The sequence below is a fragment of the Cupressus sempervirens genome, chromosome 5 (genome assembly GCF_028749045.1).
Source record: "Cupressus sempervirens isolate cs-2001-9-10 chromosome 5, ASM2874904v1, whole genome shotgun sequence".
NCBI lineage: Eukaryota > Viridiplantae > Streptophyta > Pinopsida > Cupressales > Cupressaceae > Cupressus > Cupressus sempervirens.
In genome coordinates this window covers 858,354,052-858,377,694 of record NC_143122.1, presented here as the reverse complement: position 1 = coordinate 858,377,694, position 23,643 = coordinate 858,354,052, and the positions used below count along the sequence as shown (strand labels likewise).

General features: G+C 33.9%; 1 pseudogene; it reads left to right on the top strand.

The window, feature by feature from the left end:
- The first annotated feature begins 15,874 nt into the window (after positions 1-15,874).
- On the top strand, positions 15,875-21,801 carry LOC149558611 (auxin response factor 6-like; annotated as a pseudogene).
- The last annotated feature ends 1,842 nt before the right edge of the window (positions 21,802-23,643 follow it).

The following is a 23,643-nucleotide window of genomic DNA, read 5'->3' as shown; positions in this document are numbered from 1 at the left end:
TTACATTTTCATGTGTTTTTATTTCCATGAAAGTAAGCTTTACAAAGTTTCTCCATCAAGTGGATTTTCCAGCACTAAATAGGAGATTGGTTTGGTACATTCCAACATACCTTGTTAGAGGTAGATTCAGTAAAAAAATATTTATATTTCAGAGTATGTTTAAAGTTGAAATTTCTAGGAGGTTGTATAGATCTTCTACAAGTTGTTAATATGAGATTTACAAGTGGTAAATTGTTTCAAATTTTTTCTCACCAAGTGTGAGTGGTGACTCTAGTCTCAATCTCTATGCTAGTGCATGGTTTGTTTTATTATCAGAATCTTTCAGTATTTGTGGGAAAATCTAGTTTTTTTGAAAAGTGGAAGTATCAGTTCTTGATAAATGGTTTATGTGTTTGTTTGTATCTACTAAAGTAATGGATCTCAAAAGGTGAGTCATTGTTGTGATTTCATTTTCTCTTTAAGGAGGTGGCAGCTCTACAAAGATTTCTATAGATGGTGTGAAGAATTTCATATTTGCACCCATGCCAATTAGTAGATCTGAGGTTTCGGATAGCAACACATAAATGTGTTTTCAATTTTCATATCTTTGTCATTGATGAAAGTTGAATGGTAGAAATGGTTGCCTCCATCTAGTGATATCAGCACTAAGAAAATAGATGTAGGAGTTTAAAATTTCAAGAGATGGAATCCGAATCTAGGTCTGAAAATGATGTGCCAGCTCTTGAAATTATTTGTACAAATATTTCTTGGCTAAAAAGAGAAATTCATAATAAGACCATCATTGGCATAAGAAATAAAATTGGTAATATTATGAGTCTTAATGGATTTTAAACTTACATGAAGTTTAAATTAGTAGTCATGAATCTTGATGAGTCCTTTAGACTAGAGGATTCTTCATGGCTAATGGTGCTCTTAGAATTTTTTATGCTGCATTCAGTTGATTAGTCAGCCAAGTCAAGGTTAGAAAATATTATTGAATTCCAAGATTTTATCATAGAAATTGAAAGTTCTTTGAGTACTAATAAATCTGATGATAGTAGAAATGAATATGCTGCAAATAAAAATGAATGCAATGAGTCCATTGAAAGTGATATTGAATATAAAGAGTCTCAACTTTATGAATCAGAGGATAGTTATCAGCAGTTTGATGATGTGCATGATGTGGATACATCTTTTTATGATGATGAGTATAAAGAAGAGGAAAAGTGTAATAGCAATAATAGTCTTCCTTCTAGTGATGAATGTGAATGTGTTAGGATGTCGATTTTTGAGGTATTGTCTAAAGAAGAAGATGTATGGGATGATCATAATTCTATTTTTTCACAATGTATTACTAATAAGTCTACTATTACAAATGTGTCAAGCTATCCAAATAATGATCATAGCCAAGGAAAATAAATTAGTAGTGAAGTCTTGTTAAGTGTTAATGAATTTTTTTGATTTGTTGGCTCATGATTTTGAAAGGTATGCTAATATATCTAAGGATGCTTGTGTTTTTCCACATTTTTCATTTCCATATGATGAAGTCATTTCCCCTAAATTTGAAGTTGAAGAAGATACAATTTTAGAATATGCTATGTCAAGTTTCGGAGGTGTATGTGATGGTAGTTCATACATTAATACACATGACGACTTCCATGTTGAAAAGAAAGGTATAGGGATAAGATCTATTGCTGGTTCATGGTTTTCTTGTTTTCATGAGGATGAGATATATTCAAATTGCTCATGTGATGAGAAAATAAATAGTAATGAATTAGTTCATTCTAGTGAGTTATTTGAGGAAGAAATTGATATAGATTAGCATATTGGGAACATACAATTTCATGACGATTCTTGTGAGTTGGTATCTAATTATTTGTTGGAATGTGAAGAAAATGCAATGTATGCTCAATTTGATTTATGGAGTACTAATATTGCAAATGAGGAGAAATCAGATTTTACATTTTCTTTATATTTGAATGCACAAGGTGAGTTACCATCTGATTCATGTAACTCATTGAATGAAGTTGAATATGAGAACTTTGTGTTTTTGATAGAAAGAATGCATGAATTAGTTAGTAGGAATGAGTTTCAGTTTGATGTTGGTACTCATGAGCATGTTTTTTTATCTTTCATAGTGAGCAAGAGGTTAAAGTTTTGTTGAGTTTTCATACATACTATGAAAGTGATGATGATACTTTTGTTTTGCCTAATGAGCTAATTGCGAATGTTGATGTGTGTGGTGAAGAAAATATAGATGAAATTTTAAGTTTATCTCATGATGAAAGGAATGAAAAATAGATTTATGATAGAGAAAAGGAGTTTTGAAAACTTTTCGATGGCCTGAAGCCATTGCTTGTACATAGTAGGAGTAGTTGTTTCCCTACTTTTAATAAAGCTATTCAAGAGAAGTTGTTGTGATTGGTCTACTTCTTCCAAATATCTAAATCCTTTCCATGCCCATAAGGGACATTCATCCCCAGACATAGCCACTAGTGATGCTCAAAATTGTAGCCCTAATTTTGAGCACCATTGAAGAAATTAAGTCCTATAAATGCTTTTTGATGCTTATGTACCTAGATTTACTTTTGAACCCTATGAGGTGTTTAATGTTTCTAACAAATTTCATTCAATGCATCTAAGTGTTTCATGAAGTTAAATTTCCATTTTAAGTCATTTCATGAAGCCCTATTTTAAGCAATCTCCAAATCTGCATTTCCACCTGAGTGTCAAACAAGGACATGAGGCCATGTTTGCAAGTGAATATCTCACACCTAGTAATGTGTCATGACTTGAAACTTTGGGAATGTTTAGTCTCTATACCAAAGAACCTATATTTCAAATTTTGAGCTATTTCAAATCCATTTGACTAGATTTTGAACCCATCAAAGTTGGTCATTTGTTATTGTCATGCTGATACAATTAGTTCAAAATTCTGGGAAGCCCTATTTGATGAGTTGTAATTTTGACCCAATTGACCAAAATGATCAAATTCCTATTTCATTTCATTTTAGAGGTTAGAGACCTATTATTTTTCAAGTTTGATCTTATTATAAATCCATTTGATCAGTTTTCAAACATGATTCCAAATGTAATTTCAAGCTTTTAACTAGTGTTAGCATTTGTAGATTCATCGAAACCCCTATTTGTGATGTTATATTCCAAAATTTGTGATAGGTGAGATTGAATGGATTGTACCACTGCATTGTACTCTAAAAATACTTTAAGTATGAAAATTTTCACATCTTGACAAATCTGTTTGCACACTTTCTTAGGTCAATTCTATTTGTAAAAAATGTTTTATGCCATTGTTTCCAGTCTGCAAAATTAGAGTAACCCACTTTGACCGCTTTCCATTTGTGCCTAGTTATTTTTCATGAGCTCAAATCCCAAATTTATACTCTCATCATGACAGTGAACTAACACCCCAATTTTTGTGGCCCCAAGTGTTAGTTTGCCTAGTTTTTGAAGCCAAATCTGATGGTGTTTTATTGCTTTCTGACATATTTTCTTACCGGCAGTTATGAGAAGTCAACTTTGACAATGAATATCTTTTGATTGAGAATTTTTCATGAGATGAGATTTGGCAGGGTTTAAAAGTGCAGAACTAAGAATCAATGTGGCAGTTTTTAGAGCTTGGTTAGAGGTTTAGATCAATTTTTAAGGTCAATCAAGGGACCTCCTAGCACCAAATTCATAGTTTACAAAAAGATGTAAAATAAACTTCAAATTCGTTTTCAATGCTAGAATTTGTCTTCAAATCAGTACTAGAGAGTCAATGGATTAGTTTGGTAGTTTAGATGTATGAAAGCAAAATTTTTTTACTCGAACCCACTTTAGGGACTGACTAGTTATACCAGATTAATAAGGCATCAAGGTTGGTTTTCAAGATGTGTACACATGATTAGTGGAATCAAATAAGACACATGTGAGCTCTCATGTTTCGTGTATGAAGAAAATAAGTTAAATTTTTCATACTGTTTGGTGCGATTAGAGAGTTCAGTTATATCAAAGATGTCTTACAGTCTGTATCTTGATTTTTGAATATGTGGATCATAACCTCATTAGATTTCTTGCATGTCATTTTATAAATTTCAATGAACCCAAGGTGAAGGGCTATATCCAATGATTATTATACTAGCTTGACCCTCAACATGTGCATGGTGTTTTGTCTATGGTGTTTTGCATCATAATGTAAAGGGTTCAAATTTTCTAAATGACAATTTGAACATTCTAAAGTTGATGTAGTGTGTATTGAGAAAAATGAAGCTATCTTGAAGATGCTTCATTTTACTATGCAAACCAAGGAAGGAATGTCATTTGATGAATTTGTAGGTACCTGTATTTTAGAGTATATTGATTATGGCAATGTATTTAAATTTATCTCCATGCACTTGTTAAACACAATTAGGATTGTCAATCCCATTGCAAAATCATCCCTTGAGATAGTGATCTCACTTTAGTTGGAAGTAATGGGTATTCATGGCCTTATCTCACAAATTTAGGGACTAAGAGGACATCTTCCCAAACTTGAATTGCTTAATGTACCTCTTAATGATTTCTCAGTGTTAAGAGAATATGTTGGCACAAGAATGGAAGTGGTTATTATTGATGTGAATGAAGAAATAAGTCATCTATGAAGAGTTTGTATGAGGCAAAAGATGTAGAGGACACTCTACAATACTGGTGACTTTGGTAGTTTTGATATTGAGAATCCAGACTTAAAATCTGATGGAAATAATCCAAACAAAGTGGATATATCTGATACCATACCTATTTTGTCTAGAGATGCAAATTCCATGTGTGATTGATTAATGAAATCACAGATACCATTAAAGGAAACTTGGATCATGAATGGAAAATTAGATGATGGTGGGAAAACTTTTAAAGTGGCATTGAACAGAGTGACAAAGAACAAAATCATACCATCAAAAATTTTGGGCAAGCATTCAAATTTGGGGGTTTCTAGAGAAAGAAATAATGGTAGATAGGGGAGAAGGGAAAAGATACTTGTGCCATCAATGTAATACAATGGTAGCTCCCCTACCAGGAGTAGAGGAGGAGGTCAAATGTGCACACTATCATGGGGGTTTCATGGAAGAAATGGAAAGCCCTCTTCTATCTCTGCCCCCCACCCATAAACAATGCTACAAAAGGAAATAACCAGCACATAACAATCAGAGATGGTTGAATTGGTGATTTCTTTAATCAAATGATGGAGTACCATATCAGTGTTGCCTTTGGTGCTCCTGATGTAGTGATGGCTACAAGAGGCTCTAGTTTCAATCACATGATATTTATGCCAAATGACGTGTATTATAAATAAGAGAAGTCGCTAGCAAGTTAAAAAGAAATAAGTCCACATGTGATGAGCAGGAGACCTGTGTGAATCTGTAGTAGGAAATTGATAAGGAGAAACCCCATGCATTTAGCAAGATAGAAACATAGAAGGCTCATGCCATTTGTTCTTTGAAAGAAAGGTTAGACACCATAAAAGAGGATCGTAGGCACTAGATGCTATGAGCAAGTGTAGAAACAATTTCAAACATTTGTCCCACATTTTTTGTGGTGAGGAATAATAGTTGTTTAAATAATCCAATGCCTCTATTATAAATTGTGCAAAAGACAATGACATTTTGAAAGTTAAGACCACAAGAGAGAATCCCAATCAGCCAGATGGATGTATTCAAAGATACAATTTTGAAGAAAGACACTGCCATAGAAATGCTGACATGGAATCTAGTACATGAGATCACAACACTTGGATGATCATTTGGTCATTGTTATGTTGCCAATAGAAGTTGGTGATGCAATACTTATAGTGACATAGCAACCACGAAGTGGCAGTGACATGTGGAGCCAAGTGGCACTGAGGTGGTGATGATACATGGTAGTAAAGGATGTGGTCACCTTTTTGCCACTAAGAAGATGGAAAATTTTTGGCAAGAAAAATGGTGACTTGCTGGAAAAATTAAAAAATTGGCAGAGTGTAAGTGGGTCCCACTCGAGATCAAAGCAAGTCAGAATGCAACATGTTGCACAAGTTGAATAGTTGAAACTAGTAAAAAAGTGACACGTGGTGTCGTTCAAGTGGTCTAAGAAGGAAAAGGAGTTCTAAATTTGAAATTATATCCTGCTTTGCACGTTCATCTTAAATATTGAAAAATTTAGTTTTAAAATAATGAATTTCTATGGTTTAAACTATAGGTTTTTCAAAAAAAAATTCAAGTTCATACTTGAGAATGTGCAAACTTGTAAACAGAGGTTTGAACTTCAAATGGCCATAACTAGGGTTTTTTAAATCTAAAATGGGTGCTCCAATATACTGTTGGAATCATAACAATCTGAATTTTTCATTTCTTAGGTTAGTTTTTGCATAGGTTCTCACCAGTTCACGCTATAAGCCAATTTATAAATTTTGGGGCATTCTTAGGAAAATGGGTTTTTTTCATCATGGATCATCAGAATTTTTTAAAGGATAGATTTGAAGACTTTTTGAAGCATGAATCTGGAATTTTTTTTTTGGAAAAGACTATATTGGCTTCTTGAGGTCATTTTTAATTGATTTCTCATTTTTACTGTGAGTTCACTTTGGTATCAAAATTAGTCACATTTCTCATCAAGTTTTTGTGATATTTGATGCCTTTGAGAGGTAAAATGAAAGGATTTTGATTCACCCATGGGAGAGAGAGACTAGAGAGAGTCTTTTCATGGCAAAGAGTGGGAATTCTAAGTGGACACATGTCAGTTGCATAGCAGATCCAAGAATTGCTTCCTTTCTTCTTCTCTTTTGTAAGGGTTGGAATTTTGGAAAGTTTCTCTAGAATGAAGACATTTAGCAGAATTGACCCTAGAATTGATGAAATCTGAATGGAAGATCTAGGATTGGCCATTTTCTCTCTTGTATGATAGCATTTTTTCATTGTATAGTCTAGTTTATTAGGTTCTTTATGAGTTAATTTCATGCATTTTTATGTATTATTTCAAGGAAATCAATACAAGGAATAGCAAATGTTGAGTTTCAATTTCAATCTTGTCTCCTTTCTTAGTGAGTTGTGATGTTTTATGATCTTTGAACAAAGAGCCTAGATCATAGTTACAGTCCCTTAAGGCTATATGTTACTTCATCATTGCTTGTAATTCAAGGAATTATGTAAATGGTGCAAGGACATCAATAGGGTTGTACATTTATTGAGGAGGATATCAGGTAAGAATGAGATGTAGATCGAACATTCATATCCAATTTACAAGGTAAATGGATAGATCTGGAGTCTTGGCATAAGATATGTGTTTTAGATATCTAGAATGCATAAGGGATATTCATGAATTGCCCAATAGATGAGGAACTGATCTATTATAGGATCATAAGTTTGTTGTTCATACCTAGTTTTCATCCACTCTCCCCACCCACATAAAATCAAATCAAATTCAAATCATCTTTACATTTTATGTTGAAGAGCAAGAACAATTTAACCCTCACCCGGCTTGTACATTTCATAGAGTTGCAATGTGCTACTACACTTCTTTGTTACTACATAAGTCATTAGAAGATATAAGGGTTTTCATCTATAGTAAATAGGGTCAGATTTATGTCTAAATTGCACTTGTACCATACATCAAAACCTCAAGGTTAACCTGCCTAGGTTGTGTAGAGCCTGAAGTGAAGAAGGATCAAGCCTTATAGTTGGCCTAGTGTTTGAAATGATGTGTTGAAGATGGGAGTTAGCTGCCCCTAGATGTGTCATATTCTCATTGGGGTAATTTAAAACCTATAACATTTTAAAACACCAAAAAAATGGTGACTCTGCTTGGGAAAATAATATGGCAATACATTTTGTTAAAAGGATAGGAATCTCTGGTGTTAATTGAATATCTTAGTCCTATTTTCAATATGGTTTTTCACATCTAAATCACCAACACAATCATTGATGGTCTGCACATGTGTGTGAGACTCTCAAATTTTGGAAGCACCATACATAATAGATCATATAAATGTCCTAAAAATATGCATTTAAGGATGCATGAGACAGTCAGATATTGATCAAATAGAAGCAAGATGTCAAGAAAATTATTATTTTAAGGACAACATTTTTAGCTAAACTTTAGTAACACAGTAGGTAGTTGTAAAAGAAAAGTGAAGTTTTCAAGTCATCAATAAGAGAGGTTTAAGACACTGAAAACAATATCAAGAAGTACTAATGACTATTACCCTCATAATGGTTTTTGACAATTGAGTGCCAACACACTTAATCACATACTCCATCTAAGCCAAGTACACCATGTAATCCGAGCCACAACATAAGTCGAGTCAGGAAGGTATTCAGGTGCCGAGTGATCTTCAGGTGCTGAGCAACTTTTAGATGCCGAGTAAAGATCAGGTATCGAGTAAAGTTTAGATGCTGAGTAATGTTTAGATGCCGAGTAAAGTTTAGATGCTGAGTAAAGTTTAGATGCCGAGAAAAGTTTAGATGTTGAGTGAAGAACAGATGCCAATTTATATCAAGTACTAAGTAGCATAAAGTGCCGAGTGATACAATTTTGTGTAAGTGCTGAGTAATCTAGGAAACAACATGTGCCGAGCATCAGGAATGCTTCAGGAGCCGAGTAACTTAGGATATCAACATAGGAATCTGTACTTGCACATATTATGATGTAAATCATTTTTACAGCCAACATGAGGTAAATCTCAAAGGATTTAATGATAAGATCAAATATTTTATCCTTCCTATGCAATCTACATGCAGCCAATAACAAAAATGATAAAGGCATGCAACCAATAGAAGAAGTGCAAACAATAAGCCAAAAATGAAGATTGAATATGGATCGTAGATCCATACCTAACCCTAAATCCTCAAATATCTTTATAAGGAAGAAAAAATTTCATTTATATATATATATGATAATGAGTGGATGGACGAGGGTATGAAAAGGAAATCTATTTTGAGAAGTGAAAGTTATTAGATCATAAAGGATCAAGATCAGACAAAGTGAAACAGAGCTTGCATTCAGCCATCAAGGATTATAAACTATCAGGGTCATTATACCTAATACTTTCCAGCCATTGTATTAGAATGAAAATCCTATGGTGATAGGTTAGCTTAATAGCTATTTCATAGATCCTTAAAATAGGTGATTAAATCCTTTAACAGGGTGACACTTCATGTTAAGTGTTTGTAAATCCTCTAACCAAGTCACTATTGATACAGTGTAAAGCCTTTAACAGGGCAGACCATCAGAAGTGGTTGAACAATATTGTTGCAGTAATTTTTGTGGGTATCATCCCCACCCCAGTTTTACCTTCTTATTCCTGGAGGGTTTTTGGGTTACCAAATTCCAGTGTCAGGTGTTATTGATGCATGTGTTTAGTTTCATGTTTACTTAATGTATTTACATGCATGCAATTTACTTTCACTTAAAAGTTTTTATTGGTTAAAGTGTGGTACTTTTGATTCACCCCCCCTCTCATAAGTACTCTTTCCATATTTGAATATTTCAACAATTGGTATCAGAGCGTACAGGTTCTCACAAGGGAAAGCCTAACAGCTTGAAGGAAAAGATCTAAAGATGGAAGCTTTCAAACTTGGAAAGATCATTGAAAATCAGGTGATAGATGTGCAACTTGCTTTGCATAGCTTGGAGGAATTTAGAAACAAGTTGAGAAACTCATTAAAAAAGAGGAAGGATTTGGCCATAGCTGAGAATGATATACACTACAAGGAGATTGATACTACCAACATATTTTCCAATAGAGATACCAAAGAGTTTGATGTAGCAATAGCAGAATTGATGGAGAAAAACAAAATTCAAGCAGAGGAGATATGATCTCTCAAGATGGAACATGAATCATAGGCCATAATGATATGTGAAATCACTAAAAAAAAGAAAAAAGCAGTTGAAGATAAAGTCATGATGGAAAATGACAAAAGAAATCTTGCAAACAGACTTGAAGAAAAATGTACTGAATTGACAAGGATCTCAAACATGCAAATGGATGCACTTGCTCAAATGATGAACCTTCATCATGAACTCAATGTGAAAGATATTGAGATCTCTACTTTGAAGATGCAAAATAAACAAATGCAGAATGAATTGAACAAAGAAAAATAGGTGGCAGAGAATCTCAACAAGTCAAGTGAAGCCATCAAATATTTTGAACAGTTGCTGAAATCTCCAAAATCTGCCCATGATACATCAGGACTAGGTTACAATAGCACTAAAGCTGGAGAATCATCAAAAAGTGCTGAAGAAAGAAGTGAAAAAGGTAAGAATTTGAAACCCACTTGTCAATACTGTAATAAGAAGGGGCATACAGCTAATGTGTGCAGGAGTAGAAGATTCAATCAGTCAAACACATCCAAAAGTAAGAGTTTCTATCACAAGTGCAACATGCAAGGTCATATGACACAAGATTGCAGATCCAATGTTACAAGGACTCAGAGATTTGATGGAAATTGTTATAATTGCAAAAAGTATGGACATAGGGCATTTGAATGCATATCAAAACATATGTGGACATCAAATCAACCAGCAAAAATAGAAGGGAATGAAAGTCATCATCATTGGGATTACAATACTAGGTACAGTTGTCATTATTGTGAAGAACATGGACATATACCATAGAACTGCATGAGAACACATTTTAGAGGGAACTATAAAAGATGGTTGAATCAAACTACATGTTTCAGTTGTCTGAAAACTAGTCATATCAGCAGAAACTATCCTACAAGATCAAAGACACCCAAGACTGAAGAAAATAAGGGAAAAGAAAAGGTTGATGTCGAAAAGATAAGGGAGAAAATGAGTAAGACTTGGAAAAATAAGGAAGAGTACAACACATCAAGTGGAGGGATCACTTCATCCAATGGGTCAAGTGATCACACTTCATCAAACTAGGCATGAGAAGTACACAGGACTGATATACAAAGCTATATCATACATCAGTCCCAAGACAAAGAAGCTAAAGCAAGGTATAAATCTACATGAAACAAGATGTCAAGACAAAACTAAATGTTGATGCCGAGCTGCCTTTGGATACCGAGTTAAACTCAAATAGATGCTGAGCTCCCAACAGCGACTGAGCTAATAACTGATGCCGAGTTGGATAACTCTAATGGAAGCTGAGTAAAGAGGGAATGTAGTGGATGCCGAGTTAGGTTAAAATTTCTTCAAAAGTCAAGTTGGCAGTTGAGCATTTAATGTGATGAAATTAGGGTATATTATCATGATTTCAATCAGTCTTTCACATCACGATCAAGAAGCAAAGGAGAAGAAAGAGAGCTGAGCGACTTCACAGCAAGAATCCAATGTTTCAAGTAGATTGCAACCTCACTCAACACATTTTTCATCGATCTAAAGGTATTTTTGTTTGTGTTGAGCTACGTAGTTTCATATACATTTTCTTTATAAACCCTAGTTCACAAAAATGGCATCAAGTTCGAAGAAAACCTAGGTCAAAGAGTCTTTTGAAGTATAGTTAGTCTCTAATGAAGTAAAGCAACCTGATTTCCATCCTATTCCCAAAGTTGCCTACAAAAATGACCCAGCTGGAGCTCTCTCCCACATTCCCCCAAAAGTTGTAATGGTTCAAGATGTGAGGAAATGTTACAATTGCAAGATAGGAGCTCTAGGAGACATGGGAATTAGAAAAGCTTATGATAAACTATGTGTAGATGGAGTACTGAAAGAAGAATTTAAAATCATTGAAAGAAAGGGTTTGACCCGAGTTTTAAATTTTCCCACCATGTTCAAAAAAAAATGGATTAGCCTTGTGCTGGGCAAAATCCATGGTGGAAAATTATGGTTAGAAGATATGCCCATCAATTTGACAAAGGAAATTGTACATAGAGTAACAGGGTACCCAACCCTAGATTGGTACAAAACCCTAAGAAGTGAATCAAAGGAGGTCATTGAAAGAAATACCGGTGCACAATGGAACAAAAGAGGAATGACAATACATACCATATAGGATCCACTAGTAGAATTTGTTGTTAGAGTCATTGCTCACAAATTCTATCAATCCAGTAGACTCAACAGTGTACCATGCATTGCAGTAGATGTAGGTTACAAATTGGTGAAAAAGGATCATACCTATGATCTTGTAGAACTGCAATTGCAATAGATCAATGAAAACCTAGCTGCCTTAAGAAAAACAAAGGGCACACAATGCAAATTTGGAGCAATCCTATTTTGCATATTCTTTTATGTACAAAATGAATTTCCTTCTTTTGGTAAAGTAGCATGGAGGAATGATAGAACCATCATTGCACAAATTAATGAATATATAGAGCAAATGGGAGAAAATTTTGATACCTTGATGACAAGCTATTTTGAGGATTTTAAGAAATCCATGAAGCAAAGATCAAGAATACCAGCATCCTTAGTAGAAAAACATACTAATGACATATGTTTCTTAGTTGACATAGATTTCACTTACATTCAAGCAGTAATACCAAGGGTAAGATGGCTAAGGACATTTGGATACGAAATTAATATTGATGAAGCATCAGCAACAATAACTACATTATTGGCAGAGGAAGCAGATAAAAATGCACCACATTTTGGCACTTATGATGTGGTAAGATCAAAAATAAACATGGAATTAAAAATTGCTTCTACATTGAAGAAGAAAGACAAATTACTAAAGAAAATTAAGAAGAAATTTGGCAAAGAAATTGAGGCTGAGACAGAAGAAGAAGAGGATGACAGTGATGATGAGGTGATCAGGAACAAGGGCCAATGGAACTAACCGAAGGTCTTGGAGAAGAAAAGGAGGAAGGTGAAAAGGAAGAAGAAGCCAAGGAAGCACCAATTGAAGCCAAGCCAAAGAAGAGAAAGGCAACAGAACAGTCTCCAGCCAAGCCCAGATCAAAGAAAGGTGCCACTTCATTACCTCAAAAGCCAAAAACATGAGCATCAACAAGAGCCTCTACTCAAAAGGCTAAAGAGAAAGCTACCAAGAAGAAACAAGTCAAGGAATCATAGGAAGAGCCGAGGAAAAGAAGAAGGTATGTGGCTCAACCTGACACTGATGAAGAAGAGCAAACAGAAAAGGTAAGCAATTCATCAATTGATATCCTATGTAAAAAGATTGCAAGTGGTGACTTGAATAATTTAAATAAAGTTGATTTTAGTAAATTTACAAAAGAAGAACAAAATAAGATAGAAGAAATAGTGTATGGAATGATGGCATAGTTCAAGTACACTCCACTTGAACTAGATGGTCAATTGCCAAAGGAGCTATCAAAAGTTATAGAAGACGGATGGCATTTTTGTTTTAAAATGGAGAAAGAGATGAGGGAATCAACCCTATCCAGTATATTGCCGGATTTGACTAAGGAACAAGTAAAGAATGTAGTCAAAAGGCATAATAATAGGTTTACACCCAAATACAGGGAATTCTGTATACTTCAAAATAGGATAGAAGAAATTGTTCAAAGAACAATGAAATCATGGAAGAATCTATACAAAAAGGTTGAAGATCTTCTTGAAGAAGAATACAAGGAAGAAGTTGTTGTTCCAATAGAAGAGAGGAGAAAAAGAAGAGAAGAGAAGACAGTAGTAGAAAAACGGGAAGAAGAGAAGAAAGTGGAAGAAGAAAAGAAGGAAGAAGATGACAAGAAGGAAGAAGAAGAGAAGAAGGAAGAAGAAAAGAAAGATGGAGAGGAGGAAGAGACACAAAAATAGGATGAAATGGCAATAGTTGAGCAAGAGCAGCAACCAGATCAGAGTGTGCAAGACACACAATTGCTACCCCCTAGCCCTCCTTAAGCATCGATCTCACCTGCAAACACTGTAACTATTGTTGATGTTACTGATACTTCTGATCAGAATATCAATCCATTAACTAAAGAAGATCTGAAAAGAATTCTTGATCAATCAAAACAACAAGCAATATTATGTTCAGATCTAGTTTTGTTCAGTTTGGATGAGTTGCAAAAACTAGTAGAAGGTATAGTTAAAGATAAGGTGAATACACAAGAACCACCTTCTATCACAACTACTAGTAGTCAATTTGAAATACCAACATGTATAGTTGATGCTGCAAGACAAAAGCAAAGTGCAGCTATAGAAAAAGGAATAGAACAAATAGGACAGACTATTACATCTGATCCTACAGCACGAACACAAGGTGCACTTCCACAGATAACAATAATTGATCATGGTAGGCAGAAGGAGGAGGAAATAGTAAAAACACCTAAAGTACAGGAGGCAATTCAAACATTAATAAATTTTCCTACCTTGAGAACTCCTTCACACCAGCCATTATAGATATCCATACCAACATCAAGTACTACTAGAGTGGCAAGGGTACTTCACTATGGAGACCCTGCAATAGATGAGGAGATAGTCATACCAAGCTATGACTCAAAATCAATAACCATTGATCAAATCAATGAGGTGTAGGAAGCACTAAATAGGAGGAAAAGGCAAGAGATACTCAGGAAGGAGTATAAACAAAAGCAAACACTATATGAGATTAAGGACATCTTTATGGATTCCTTTAGTTTGCAATCATCGGATGAATCAAAGCATATCACAGAGCAACTAACAGATATTTTTGACTAGGTGACAAATGAAGACCTAGAAACTAATGCAAAACTTACGGAATGGTTAGAAAGAAAATTTCAAGGGAAAGTGAATGAGAAAATATCAAGTCAAATTGCACTTTCACAAGTTGAATTGGCAAAGCTCATTGACAAAGTGAAAAAGTTACTTGAGAATATATTCTCATTGTACAGAAAGTTGTGTGATTTATCATACTTCACACAAGAAACAAGCCAAAAGATACTAAGCTTGGAAATAAATTTAAACATTTCAAGCATGTAGCTACCAAGTGATCCAGCTCAAAGTGAGAAACATTTTGCTCAATCACTTCACACTCACAAAGAAATAGCGGTCTTAACAGCAGATGAGGCTAATATTAAGGCCAAAGTAATACAACTCCAATCCTCCATTACCCCACATTTAGAGATACTCCATAAAGAGAAAGTATATGCTGAAAATATACTCAAGAAAGATCCAAATCTTTCTACAATGGATGGACTTATTCATCTTTCTGCCAAGACTGCTATCCACCATAAGTCATTGGAAATTGCTTTGAACAATTGGGATGCAGCTCTAAGAATGATTATGGAGGTGAATAACACATTTTTGGCTAAATATGGTCTTAACCGTTAAAAATTCTTTGACATAAGTGTCAAAAAGGGGCAGAAAAGAGTTAATAACAGGGGGAGTTATACAGATATGGAATGGGGGAGAAAAGATAAGAAAATGAGCAATGATATATAGACATGGCACAATCAACTCACTCAGGGGGAGTTACAACATTTTTGAGGTATATATTGCAAAGTACAAATTTTGATCAAGTTTTCTTTAACACTTTGTATATACCAAATAGATTAGTTAATGTACTCATAAGGTCAGTTAAGTGTTTTTGTCACTCATGTCAAAGGGGGAGATTGCTACCCTCATAATGGTTTTTGACAATTGAGTGCCAACACACTTAATCACATACTCCATGTAAGTCGAGTACACCATGTAAGCTGAGCCACAACATAAGCCAAGTTAGGAAGGTATTTAGGTGCCGAGAAACTTTCAGATGCCAAGTAAAGATCAGGTGCCGAATAAAGTTTAGATTCCAAGTAAAGGTTAGATGTCGAGTAAAGTTTAGATGCCGAGCAAAGTTTAGATGCCGAGTGAAGAATAGATGCTGAGTGATATCAAGTGCCGAGTAGCATAAAGTGCCGAGTGATACAGTTTTGGTGTAAGTGCCAAGTAATCTAGGAAACAACATGTGCCGAGCATCAAGAATGCTTCAAGAGTCATGTAACTCAGGATATCAGCATAGGAATCTGTACTTACACATATTATGATGTAAATCATTTTTACTGCCGACATGAGGTAAATCTCAAAGGATTTAATGATAAGATCAAATCTTTTATCCTTCCTATGCAATCTACATGCAACCAATAGAAGAAGTGCAAACAATAAGCCGAAAATGAAGATTGAATATGGATCGTAGATCCATACCTAACCCTAAATCCTTAAATTTCTTTATAAGGAAGATGAAATTTCATTTGTAAATATATATGATAATGAGTGGATGGATGAGGGTATGAAAAGGAAATCTATTTTCAGAAGTGAAAGTTGTCAGATCACAAAGGATCAAGATTAGACAAAGTGGAACAAAGCCTACATTCAGTAATCAAGGATTGTAAACTATCAGGTTCATTACACCTAATACTTTCTAGCCATTGTATTAGAATGAAAATCCTATGGTGATAGGTTAGCTTAACAGCTATTTCATAGATCCTTTGAATAGGTGATTAAATCCTTTAATAGGGTGACACTTCATGTTAAGTGTGTGTAAATCCTCTAACCAGGTCACTATTGATACAGTGTAAAGCCTTTAACAGGGCAGACCATCAGAAGTGGTTGAACAATATTGCTGCAGTAATTTTTGTGGGTATCATCCCCACCCCAGTTTTACCTTCTTATTCCTGGAGGGTTTCGAGGTTACCAAATTCCAGTGTTAGGTGTTATTGATGCATGTGTTTAGTTTCATGTTTACTTAATGTATTTACATGCATGCAATTTACTTTCACTTAAAAGTTTTTATTGGTCAAAGTGTGGTACTTCTGATTCACCCCCCCCCCCCCCCCCCCCCCCCTCTCATAAGTACTCTTTCCATATTTGAATATTCCAACAATGAATTCATTCTTAGAGTGACAACTAACACTAAAATGGAAAAGTGTATTTAAACCCTAATTGAATATGCATTTTTCCTCTATTGCAACTATTATAATGGTATAATGGATATGTCCACTTAGTGGAGAATATGAACTATGAACTGCTATAACATATGATAGGCACTATATGTTGCCAAGATGAAGATGAAATCATTTCATTATTCATATTTAAACAAGTAATTTTTTCTAAGCTATTGTATGTGATTTTTTATGTTTCATTTTCCAAAAAAAATTAGTAGTTAAGAGTAATAAATGCAACACAATTTTTGAATTATTGGGCATGCTTTGATAAAGGAGGTTTCTAAGAAGTTTAGGTATTAGGTAAGATGATAGTTGCATGAATACACCTTTTATGTGGATGTAGGGATATAATATAGAGCACACTTTTTAGGCATCAAATTTCCCAAGAATGAGTGTGAATCCTTTGATGCAATAGAGATTTTATTCTTCTATACGAGGGGTGTAATTAGATGTTTAATAGAAAATGGCTACAATAGCACTTTATGAAATGAGGAGTGTTGATCCCTCAAAAAAACTATTATATTTTCAAAAACAACAACAACAACCATCTCAATAGTTTCAGTGTAGAGCAAGTCCACAAATACCAAGGTAGGTTTTTTAACATCAACAACCACATCAACAACATATCCTTTAGTAGCAGGCTCAGAATTTACAAGAATAGTTACGTCAAAGCCATCTTCTATAGCAATACTTATAGAAAAGCTCATCTCCACAAAAATTTTTGTAGCACAAGATGCAACATTCTTTTAGCAATCAACAACAATATTTGTCTGAGCAACAATAGTGCTAGTAGTCTTTCAAATTCCAAATGTTGGTGGTGCTTTGTAATAGCTTTTGTCATCTCAATTGTCATCACCACTTAGTTTCCTTGGTCCATGTGTTCACCATCAGTATCTACACATGCTAATAGAAATTTCTCTTCATCTATTACAACTTCAGGAATGTCTCCTCTTCAAAATATATTGAGCTCTTTGACTACAGAAGAAAGTTATCATTATTTGAATTTTCCTAGAACCACTCAGAACTAACCTGTAGTGCAACAACCTGCTAGAAGCCCAACACCTTATATTTCTAGAGAATGTTAGCTTGCTTCTAGTTCATGGGTCCAAAAGTAGTTATCAAATAATTTGGTAGCCTCCCTTTCAGGTGGACAAGTTGAAGCCCCTCTTCCATCTGGAGGTTAATGTATTACAACTCAAACTAAATCCTTAGGATAGTCACATATTCCCACAACTTCTATGTCATTGCCTCATTTTTTGTCAAAAGACTACCCTTCAGAGAAGGATGGACTACATCCCAATTCTCAAACTAATCTTACGTTTGGCATCAATATAGACTCACTATCTCTGAATGTTCCAAGCACATTGTCAAACTTGAGGGCTAAGGTGAAGATGCCATTTAATATTTCTAATTTCTTCATGTTACAGAAAAAGGTTAGTTTAATTTCATTAATTAAATTACCTTTTCTCCCTTCTTAAGATTTATCTTTATGCACTATTTGCATTCTCTATTTAATAATTAATTAATAATTATTAAATAGCTTTTACCTTTCAGGTTACCCTTTGTAAATTTTTAGGTTGCCCTTTTGAGTTTTGATCTCCTTTTATAAGGATTGATATCTTTGTAATTTTATTCATTCACTTTTGATAATAGCAATATCTTTTTTTTCTCATCAAGAATATCTCATCTATGGGTCTAGGATTAATAGCCTCCATAGCTTTTTGCTTCTCCCTTCTATGATAGGTGTTTCATCATGTAGGTGATTTATGGGAGTTGTGAGGTTGATTTTTCATTAATTTCAACATGGTATTAGAATTCCAGAACTTCATGCCCCTGTTCTATTTATGAGAAGTTTGGCTTGGCTTTTAGATTTGTGTTTTTTTTTCAGAGGGTTTCAATTTTTAGAGTTATTTTGTATTGGATCTGGGGGGTCATTTTTCGATGCATTTTGAGCCCAAACAGACCTCATCATTGGATTAATAGCACCCAAAAACCCCTATTTCTATATAAAATTTTCTAATTTGGACACAATTGAAATTTGAGGCAAAAAAATTGCTCTCAAATTTGGGCACACTTCATGAGGTGATGATTTATTTATTTTACTAAGAAAATAAATTTTAAATCATAAAAAAGGAAGAAAACACTTTTACAAAAAAGAAACGCATGCTTTTTAAAAAATAAAAATAAAAGTTTCAAAAAGCACTTCCATGCTTTCTTTTGTTTTTATTTAAAAAATATATTAAAAGTGGAAAGGATGTTGCATAGTGTTATCATCAGCAAAGTACTAACACAATAGGTCTAATAGTCATAGGTGTGATGTCATCATTTTTGGAGCTGAAACTTGACGACTTTCAAATCATCATTTCTATTATTTGTTTTCTCTTAAAAATTTGTCTTTGGTTTTTTGGTCGTATCTTTGTCATACAAAGGTATTTTTTGATGAATCTTATATCATTGAAAAGTTGTTTCCAAGCCCATCATGATGGCATAGGTGACTTTTGATGTTATTTGGTTTCCTATTTATGAAGTTAAAGCTAGATATTCAATTTTTCACTCTGGATGGCATATCTTGAGCATCCCATCTTCATTTTTTGAAAACGTTATTTTTTGGAAAGTTGGTTCAATTCCCTTTCTAGATATGCTAGTTTGTCTTCTAGAATCTACTTCAAGGTCTTTATGTTATGTTTTTTTCTTTATTGCACTATGGTGGATATCTTGGGTGTTTTAGGTCTAGGGGTCATTTTTGTGGGATGGGATATCTTCTTTTGGGTTGTACTATCTATTGTAATAGCTCTTTTCCCTTTTTGATCATTGCTAATACCATTTGTAAACATATTTATGCAAACACACTGTGATAAAGTGCCACTCCTTGCATTATCAAGATCTTTTCTACATTTTGACTTATTGTACTCACACTACATTATAAAGTGCCATGGGGGGATAGTTGTTTTCCTTTTAGTGTCCTCTTCCTTTTTCAAGTGAGTGTCCCTTCCACGACATTAGCTCCATGATGTGTCAATGATACATGATTTTATAGGTGTCTGTACCTCTTCCTCGCTCTCAATATTCTTGGTTCTTTTTTTTTATAGGATATATTGGGCCACTTTCTTAGCTGCCTATCACCTCACCCTTGTCTAGATTAGGGGGGCTTCTTCTATTGTTTCTCATGCTTCCTTGGTTCAATTGATCAACTCTTCAAGCTTTGGTGTTTCATGCCATCTATATTTTTGAGTTTAGTTGTTTTCCTTTGTTTTCCTCCTAATTTGATGCAAATTATAGTCTTCTCTACCTGGTTAGGTTCTATTTTAAAAGAGGTTCTATAGATCAATAGTTTCTCATGCTTCCTTGGTTTGATTGACCATCTCTTTGGGCTTTGATGTTTTATCCCATCTATATTTTTGAGTTTAGTTATTGGCCTTTGTATGCCTCCTGATTCAATGAAAATTATAGTCTTCTCTACCTAGTCAGGTTCTATTTTAGAGGAGGTTCTATAGATCAATAGTTTCTTTTTGATAGAGTTTACAACTTCTACATGCTTCAGTGGTTTTCTTCATGATCACTCTTTGTTCCTATTTTTTGGAACATTCCTCTAGTTGGAGGCTTTTGCAATCCTTCACTAGGTTTTCAACTGTTTCTTTTTGGAGTAGAGTTTTTCCCATTGGGTTTTCTCTATTTCTTTGTTTGATAGAGATTTGGTTGTGATTGGGTACCTCATCAGGCCTTGTTCTCGGGACCCAAGTTTACTTTCAACATTCCATTGTAGTTTCCTTTCTCTTTGTACATTGTTTGTAACTGCATTGTTTCTCATCTTAAGGGGGGGTGTTAGAGAAAAAGGTTAATTTAATTTAATTAATTAAATTACCTTTTTTCCCTTCTTAATATTTCTCTTTATGCACTTTTTGAATTCTCAATTTAATAATTAATGAGTAATTATTAAATAGCTTTTACCATTTAGGTTAACCTTTGTCATTTTTTAGCTTACCCTTTTGAGTTTTGATCTCCTTTTATAAGGATTGATCTCTTTGTAATTTTATTCATTGACTTTTGATAATAGCAATCTCTTCTTTTACTCATCAAGAATGTCTCATCTATGGATCTAGGATTTCCAACCTCCATAGCTTTTTACTTCTCTCTTCTATGATAGGTGTTTTCATGCAGGTGATTCTTGGGAGTTGTGGGTTTGATCTTTCATCAACTTTAACACTTCAATCCACCTACATGTGCATCTAGTTTAGATTTTCCACTGAATTAAAACATGGGTTTATCTAGTTATTTGGAAGAAAGTGGATTTATGTCTTCTACAAAGGATTTGGGATAGATGAATCCACCTACAAGAACCTTCACAAAGGTGATTTCTTACTCTTGTCATTCTATATCTCATTTATCATAATGATTACTTTTATGTAATGAACTATAAGAAAACTATTGGTGGTTTGATAGGTATAAAAACAAGGGACAGTTGGAAGATCTTTGAATTTCACACTTTTCAACAATTTTCTAGAATTGCAAAGTGAACTTGCCTACATGTTTGGGCTATAAGGCCAGCTTGAGGACCCTATAAGATCAAGCTAGCAGCTTTTATTTGTTGATAAGGAGAATGATGCACTTCTCCTTGGAGATGATCCTTGGGAGTATGTTATCCTAACACCTATTAAATGCTAAATCGAGATACATTTGGTTAATTGAGTTGTGCTTTTCATCATTCTCAATTAGTCAAGCCTAATAGTTTATTAATGTTGAAATTTGATCAAATTTTGCTTGCCAACTTTAAATTATCATTTTCCATTATCTAATTTAATTAGTTAAACTCTAGTACTTTATTAATATATTGAAATTTGACATTGCATGTGCTAGGGAGTTTGTGAACAATGTTTGGCTCATTAAAATACTTAGACCTTTAGAAATATAGAAGATGATTTAGGAAGGGTTGGAGCTACTAAGCTCAATTCCCACCCAACAATAGACAAATAGTCATTCTAAGGAATATGTAACTAGATAGCACTCCCATAATCTAGGTTCTACGATCATGTCAACTGGATCTCTTGAGTACTAAGTATTATGAAGTCATTCTATAACATAATACATGATTTCATTTTGTGTCATTAGGTAGAATTATAACAATATAAGCACATATTATGTTATTGCATGCTCTGGATTTCTAGAGTATGGCTATTGATTACTATATTATATACTTCTTTTCTAAATGTCTTGAAGGGATGCTATAGTGTGTTCATTATTTGAAATAGCTTTTTGTACATAAAAACATATATGCTTTTCCTAATGGTTTGGGCCAAATTTTACCCAATTTTTATAGTAGGAAAATAAGATTTGTGTTATATATCCCCCATTTCTATGATATAGAAAAGGTGTAGGTGGTGGTGTTATTTTGTGGCATTGGGATCCTAGACGTTAAGCTAATATTTTTGTTTCAACTTTGGATTATCCTAGATTTTAGATCTAACTTATTTCAATCTCTAATTTTGATAAGCTCTTTCTTTTTTAATGAACTATCATAAAATAACCTAAGGTTTATTTTTAAATACAAAGATGGTGCAATTTCACTTTTAGCAATGTGCATACTTATTTTACTATACTCGTAATTTGTATTTCTATTTCCTAACATATTGAGAAAATTGGGGACTTGAATATAGTGATTAATAGTGAGGATGGTCATCGAATGTGGAGATTTAGAGGTGAATAGACCTAGATGCAAATTTTGTGGCCTAATAATAGGTTTGAGAGCCTAATCAAGCTTGTTTTACAAAGCATCTATGCAAAATTCAAAGGCTCAATTCATAAATTCCATTCCATTTCTCCCAAAATGTTTCCAATAGACTAAATCCACCATTTTTATGAGGAAAAACAACCATCAAGTTACCTAATAATCAAACCCTCATTCTAGGCCAATTTTGGCTTGATCCAAGATGCATTATTATAAGTATCATTTCCAAATCCTACCAACCCCTTAAAAATCTTCCAATAGATCTAAATATGCTTCCTAAGACATTAAGTACCCAACCACAATAACACTTGTTCAAAACTTAAAACTCAGACCTCCTTGCATTGAAAACCTTCATGGGTTGAAAACCCATAGTGGAGAAGGCAACATAAGGTTTTCCACCAATGTTTATTGTATCAACCATTGATATGACGTGAAGTGGCTTCACTTGACCACTAATTCTTACTAAAATCATAGTGGTAGATTTCCACATTGCTAGTATTGTAAAGACCTATGAATTTTAGAAACCTTTCAAGAGCATGGGAATGAAATAGTGAGTATGCTTTATCGAAAATGAGTGAAAATTGGTCTCTATTGGATTGGGTACTATACTTACTGAAAAAATTACAATAAAAAAACAACAACCCACCTAGCATTGTAGATAGAGTGTATGTTTGGGGAAAATATGATAAAGACCACCTAGGGTTTAGGAATCTAGACCTAGACTCAAACATTCACGGGAATAAAACTAACTTCATCTAAACACATAGAACTCATGTTTGCCAATAAAGTAGAAAACAAAAGTGGGACAACAATAGTGAAGAAGAAGAAGAATCAGATGAAGATATTCAAGCCGCTAGAGCTCTTCCAGCAAAAACAACAGCAAAATGAAAAGGACAATTCAGAGATAAAATTCCATTGATTTATTTCTTATGTGAAAAAGTTTGTCACATTTTTTCAAGGTGTCCAAATAAGGAATATTAGATGATAAAAGGTTCAAAAATTTCAAAGACAAGAAAGACTCAAAAATCTATAAGGACTACAAAGTCAATAGTAAGAAATGATGCTACATTACAAAAGATTTTGATAGCGATAATGATGAAGATGAAGTAGTCTATATTATTGTTAAAGATGAATGTGATGATGAGGAAAATGAAAAGATGGAACTTATCTCTC